Raw genomic sequence first — 6,947 nt, forward strand, 5'->3', positions numbered from 1 at the left:
AATATGGATAGAGGTAAGCCTGAATCCTGTCTTATTTGTTTTCCGCTACGCATGTTAGTTTAAGCAATATGTTGAATATATCTAACATGTCCAGCTCTATGTTTTTATTTGTTGTAATTTCTTTGTTGATGTACACAAATAAATAAATAAAGGTTTTATACACATTAAAAATTCCAAAATAGTGGAAACTTTAGGACTTTGTTCGAAAAAGAAATGACTTTTAGGAAAAGCCAAAAGTACCCTTTAGAATCCAAGTCAAAATTAGAAATACGTACCCAAATAATATTCCTCACAAAGTCCACCGTACCCCAGCTTTTCCGAGGCAGAAAAAGGGAAAAAGGATTTCTTTTCTTTCCAATATACAAATAAAAGAAAGAAAAAGAAGATCTTAATTGGCCCGGACCATGTTCATTTCTGCTTTTGAATTTTTCTGACCCAAATGCCATCGTCTTCATTAGTGCTAATACTAATTATACAGCCTTGTGTTCAAATGGTCTTCATTACATGTTCATGCATGCCATGGTTCTCAAAAATGTTGGTAAGAAAAATATTGATTTGGATTAATTATAACCATGTATATATACAGAATTAGTCATTAGATTGTTGTTTACTTGTAAGGCAAAAGCTTAGATCGAGTTCCTTAGATAGGAAAAATATATCTCTGATAGTGCAGTTTTCTTGATGAATTTGATAGCAGTTGGGTCAAATCAATATCTACAAGACTAATAAATGTTTAGCCTATATATGATTTTTGAAAAATTTGGTGGAAAAACTAATTAGGAATATGCATGCAAATCAGCATCACATGAATTAACAATTATTGGTAATTTAGTAAGTAAACATAATCATATTCAAAGTAAAAAAAGAAAAAGAAAAAGAATAAGGGAAATATTATGGGTGCAAACATGGGCAATATAGATTCAATAATGGGCTAACTACATAGGTCATGACCTAATTAATGATTATTTACAAACCAATTTTGGGTTTTATTTTTATTATTTAGAGGAAAAAGAAAGAAAGCAGTTTACTAAAAAGTAGGAGGCCAGGAAAAACTAGATGACTTGGCAACAACAAACCAGGAAAAAAAGAAAAAAAGAAACAATTTCTATTTGATCTCTCTAGGGTAACCATATGACCCACCATCAAAATGTTTATGGGATTAGAAAAAAATATTAAGCTAAATTTTTATGGGATTATATATTTATGAAAACCAAAATGTTTTAGTTGATGAGTAACCCTTCCTCTGGTGCACATCCCGGTTATCAAATTAAGCCACCTCTTGGTGGTTATATTTGTTTATAATTTTTGTAATAGGACATTTCAACTTTTACCAAAAGCTTAATTATTTGTGATTATCAGTCAACTAAAGAAGAAGAACTAATAGAACTCAATCAACATAACACCCCTAGCCCAAGAGGGTTAGGTTTGTTAATTTTAAAGTCTACGATTGTATTCAAATATGATTGTAGTTAATTTCAAATATTTTATTATAATTATCTCTTACATTTTAGGTAATCGGATTTGATTGTATTAAATTTGATTTGATATTATTTCTATCTACCATTTTGTATTATCTACCACAGTTTTCCGATAATATATGGGCCACTTATATTATCATTGAACATCAAGAAATAAAAGTAAGATGTAGCATTTTGGACTCTTCTCTAGTGGTTGGGTGTCTAATACTGAACTATTCATAAAATTTTTTGTCTCAATTTTCAATTTATTCTTGCTATTTTATTTAGGAAAAACTTCACTTAATACCTGATTTTTTATCACTTTTGCAATCATAACTTTAAACTTTAAAATGTCTCAATTTAGTGTATTCATCTTTCAATTTTTTTCAATTTCAACCATCCCTTAGGACTTTCCGTTAAATCCTAACAAAAGGTTCGCAAAATTCTTAAATCACGCTTATTTTTAGGAAGGAAAAATAACAAAATTGCAAAGATTTAGGCGTTGGTCAGGATTTAACAGAATTTATTAAAATACCCACGCCGGAATCTTTGAAAACAAATTAATATATATATATATATATATATATATTAAAAAAATGGGTATTTTGATCAGATTTAACAGAAAATCCTAACAAATGGTTGAAATCGAAAAATAAATACACTAAATTGACACTTTTAAAATTTTAAGAATATGATTATGAAAGTAATGAATATTAGGGATGATAAGTGAAGTTTTCCCTTTTATTTATTTACTATTTCACTATGAATTTCTTCAGGATTGATCATTTTTGACATGATTTGCAAACCTGACACGAACCCAATAAGAAATTAGCATATTAGGATTGAGAGTTTTGGCTTGTTTAATTAAATAAGTATGGTTAGGGTTAACCTATATATTCTTATATCAATGTCTCGACACAAACCAAACTTGACAGAAAACATAAGAGCTGACAATTTTTAACATATATTACTGCAAGCCCATCATGAACCTAACACAAAATTATTGTAATTTAACAATGTAGATTGTTTTCTCTCTCTCTCTCTCTCTCTCTCTCTCTCTCTCTATATATATATATATATATATATATATTTTAATTTATTGTTTTCTATAGCTTATGTAGGATTCTTCATCCTTCTTCCTCCGTAAAAAAAAATGAAAAAAGAGAGAGAGAGAGAGAGAGAGAGAGAGAGAGAAATGCTAGACTTACCAAAATTTTCTTTTAAAATTTTGTTTCCAAATGATGTATCATAATTTCATGAGATTGTGACACATCATTTGAGAACCAAATTTTGAAGAAATTTTTTGAAATGTGTAGCATTTCTCACAAAAAAAAAAAAAAAAAAAAAATTCTAGCTCGAATAGAATCTCTCTCTCTTTGAAGATGATGATGATGGGTGACATTCCTATTTTGGATGAGCTAGAAAATGACAAAAATGAGAAACTAGATAGGCCATCATACTTTCCAAGAGGTTCATTATTGTGTTCATCATTGCTTGCTATGGCCCAAAATGACCTCAATCATCTTCCCCACTATCAAAAGGGCATTGTCTTCATGATATCCTACCCATTGTATGATGGTGGCATCACCATTGCAAATGGAGGAAAAGAAAGAAAGTGCAACCAAACAATATCTACTAAAACAAATCTCTCTCTCTCTCTCTCCCTCTCTCTCTCTCTCTCCCTCTCCCTCAGTTTGACACTTTTTTTTTTAATTTTTTTTTTTAATTTTTTTATATTCATTTGTGTTTATCTTTTATATTAAAAATTTCTTCTTCTTTCAAAGAAATTCCATAAATGAACACTTTGACAACCTCTAAAACTGAAAGGACCGCTTCAAACGAAATTAAAGAGAGAGAGAGAGAGAGAGAGAGAGAGAGAAAGATGTAGAAAAATTTAATTAATAGAACTCAAAATGTTCAATCTTTTTTTTTTTTTTTTTCTTGCTTCTTTCTTTTGCAGGACAAATGCTTTAATCAAAGCACTTGAATATCTACCTTAGTCATCTGTTGGGTTGACGAGTTTGGGTTCACTTCATCTTCAACACCCTTCTCAAACTCCTTTGCTCGATAAGTTGAATGAACTCCATAAAGCACATAGAACAAAGTTATCAAACATGCCTATATAGCAAAGCTTTGGAATGCGAGTTTCTTTAGTGTTGTCATCATGAAGACATTAAGGAAGACTGATGTCTTGGCTGGCCATGATATAAACGGCATCGACCATTCCATGTGTTGTCATTGATGACAAGGTACCATGTAGTGGAAGATGACAGTGATGATGATTATGGATCCCCCAAACAACGGAAGGATCCACCATTGTAACTTGAGCTTCCATGATATGGAGACGACAAAAGCACAAGCTGAAAGGAGGAAAAGGAACAAGGTATGGAAAGGGGGGTTGTGGCTTATGATCACGTATCTTCTGTAGATGAGAGCGTTGGCCATAAGGTAGAACACCAAGAGTGTTCTAAAGTTGATCATTTGAAGGACTATTTTGAGGTCAGTGAAGAGTGCAATTGTAGCTGTGCAGATTCCCACATTGATCACAAGGAACGAATTAATATGGTTTATGGGATTTTAATTATATGCCTAACTCATGATAGATATATAGATATTGTGAAAATTTTCAAAAAAAAAAAAGAAAAGGGTTTTATATGATACAGAAGAAAGCATTGCTGTTTTTCAGCACTGAGAACAGGAAACAAAAGATAAATTTATAGGAAGCATTGTGGGAAAAGTAATAAATGAAGAAGTTCTTCCATTAATTGGTTTTATATAAATGGACATTATCTTTATATTCTTCCCCTTAATTAGATGCAGTTATTTAGGTGACTGAAACACAATTGCTAGATTTAGCTACGAGTTTATGGGGTAATTTTTATTTTTTTTTTTATTTTTTTATTTTTTTTTTCTATTCTATTCTAAATTCTTAATGAAGATTGCCTTCGACTCTCAAGAAATTTGTTCTTTAGCGATCAAACTTTTAGTGACCACACAATTAAAAGTTGTCTCTGATAAACATATATGGTTTGAGAAAATTGATCAATATTTTCTTATCTTTAGTGTTACTACTATTTCGATTATTATTTCCTTTTTCTTTTGTGGAGTTGTTTCCCCCACTTTCGAAAATGGATAGACGTCCTTGAACAAGATAGTGCTAAGAAGATATAAAAAAGGTTATCATAAAACTTAAGTCCATTCCCAAATCCCAACTATAAAATATTTTTTGCTTAATAATAAAATATGTGGTATGAGAATTAATATTATCATCAAAGATTTAATTTGGTTGTGATTGTTGCTAGATACTATCTAGATTTGTAATTTTTGTGTCTTCTTCTTTGAGATGAAATGGGAGTGCAATTAAAGTTCATAGAGAAGCATGTAAGGCATGAAATTAAGATTTTACTTACCCAAGAAGAGAGTGGCATTCATTGGGGTGCCTATTGAAAGATGTACCTTTGCTAACCATGTCGGCCCCAGTAGAGCCTTTCCAATAACACAAAGGTACCTAGCTTAACCTAACATGGCAACCGAAAGAGAAGTAACAATTCTCAAACTTGCTCCTACCCTAACAACATTGCTAGCCCACTTCCACCCAATCTTTTGGAAAGTGATTGCAAATGATGCAGTTTCTGATATCTATATAGAAACAATTCAAGATTGCCTATAAATTTTTTTGAATGTGTACTAATATATATGCTTTGGCCTATACACTACAAAAAAATGATAATTTATTTACTGTCGTTCCAATTAGTGTGGCGTCGTTTCACAGTATACATGGTTAAGTAAACAAAGGATGTGTTTGAGATATATATGAAATTTAGATTACTGACCTGAGTGTAAGGAACCATCATACACAAAGACAATGCCATGAGGCAATATAGTACAGAAACAATGAGAACTGAACCCACAATTCCCACAAGAAGGCTCTTTGAAGGGCTTTGGATCTCTTCTGCCATGGCTGAAACCGAGTTATAGCCAATAAAACTGAAGTAAACAATGGTTGCTCCATCAAGAAGACCTCTAACACCCTTAGGAGTTAGTCATCCTGGCTTCACCAAGTTATTGGTAGTCCCATGGGAGAAGCCAGCAAATATGATAAATCCAAAGAAAATTACATGAAACACTGTCATAATAAGGTTTAAGATAGAGCTTTCCTTTGTACTGCAATAACAAAAAAAAACCTCCATCATGGTTACAATGATGATGATAATAAGTAACCAATGCCATCAATGATTTTTAATTGCCATCAATATATATAAATAGGGTTGACATTAAAAAAAAGAAAAAAAGAAAGAAAGAAAGAAAAGACGAATGGCCACTAACCCATGTCAATGAAAGATCTAGCGAGCTAAGAAACATGTGCACCAAGATCAACATATATAAACTCCCAAGAAATAAAAGTGAATAATATATAAAGTTAAATATGGTAAGAAATCAAACCTATGGCATAGACAGAGAGTGAGAAGGAGAATAAGAGCGACGGTCGGGAAATCCAACATATTATAATCTTTTGCTAGTCCATCCACTTTGACTCTCCATGAGTTTGAACTATTTACTCCAGAAGCACAGGCTAAATACTCAGTAAAAGTTCTTTCCACAGCAGCGTTGGATAATACATATTCCATAAGTATGCTTGCCCCAGCAAATTTACCCACAAACTCTCCTACATCATTTCAAGATAAATCGCTAAAAGAAGAAACAAATAAAGAGGAAAATTGAAGAATAATAGGACAAAAATATGCATACCAAAGGTCACTCTAAGGTAACTGTAGGCACCACCAGCAACTGGAATTTGAACAGAAAATTCGGTGTAACACAAAGAGGAAAGAAGTGTTGATATTCCGGCAATGAAATATGATATGAAGACAGAAGGGCCAGAGTGATGGTTGGCTACACGACCAATCGTGACAAACACTCCAACACCAAGCATCCCACCAACACCAAGGGCAACCAAATCATGCCACTTGAGCTTCCTTTTCATGTCTACTCCAGAACTTTGCCTCACCTGGTTGAGCTCTTGGTCCAGAGTCTAGGTCGCCAACATTCTCTTTCTGAGCCTGTGAGGTTTGGTGGAAGGAATAGAGGTAATTGGAGAAGGAAATGGTGTTGGGTGCAATTTGGATGGTGGTGGTCATGTTTGTGAAAGAAATCGATCAGTGTTTTTGGCTTCCATGAGATGGGTGGAGTGAAGGTCTGAAATATACGTTTGAGAGAGGGTATAATGCCTTTAAAGTGAAAGTTTTAAATATTCATTTCGAGTGCCTTTTGCGCTCACAACTTCCATCATAAGCTGCTACCACCAGCATTGCTGGTAGTTTTCTCACTTTTTTATTTCATTTTAAGGATTGTCTTCAATGTATGTGAAATGGATTGTTGTCGTGGATAGTTTTATTTTTTTTTTCTTCTTTACTTTGGTTATCTGCAATTTTTTTTTTCTTTTATTTGATGTTGTAATCGTTATTTCACTCATTAAAAAAAAAAAAAAAA

General features: G+C 32.4%; 2 pseudogenes; both read right to left on the bottom strand.

The window, feature by feature from the left end:
- Positions 1-3,396: 3,396 nt before the first annotated feature.
- LOC133854010 (cationic amino acid transporter 7, chloroplastic-like) lies at positions 3,397-4,034 on the bottom strand (annotated as a pseudogene).
- An 838-nt stretch (positions 4,035-4,872) lies between these two features.
- On the bottom strand, positions 4,873-6,653 carry LOC133854910 (cationic amino acid transporter 6, chloroplastic-like; annotated as a pseudogene).
- Between the last annotated feature and the right edge of the window lie 294 nt (positions 6,654-6,947).

The sequence above is a fragment of the Alnus glutinosa genome, chromosome 13, assembly GCF_958979055.1.
Source record: "Alnus glutinosa chromosome 13, dhAlnGlut1.1, whole genome shotgun sequence".
Lineage (NCBI taxonomy): Eukaryota > Viridiplantae > Streptophyta > Magnoliopsida > Fagales > Betulaceae > Alnus > Alnus glutinosa.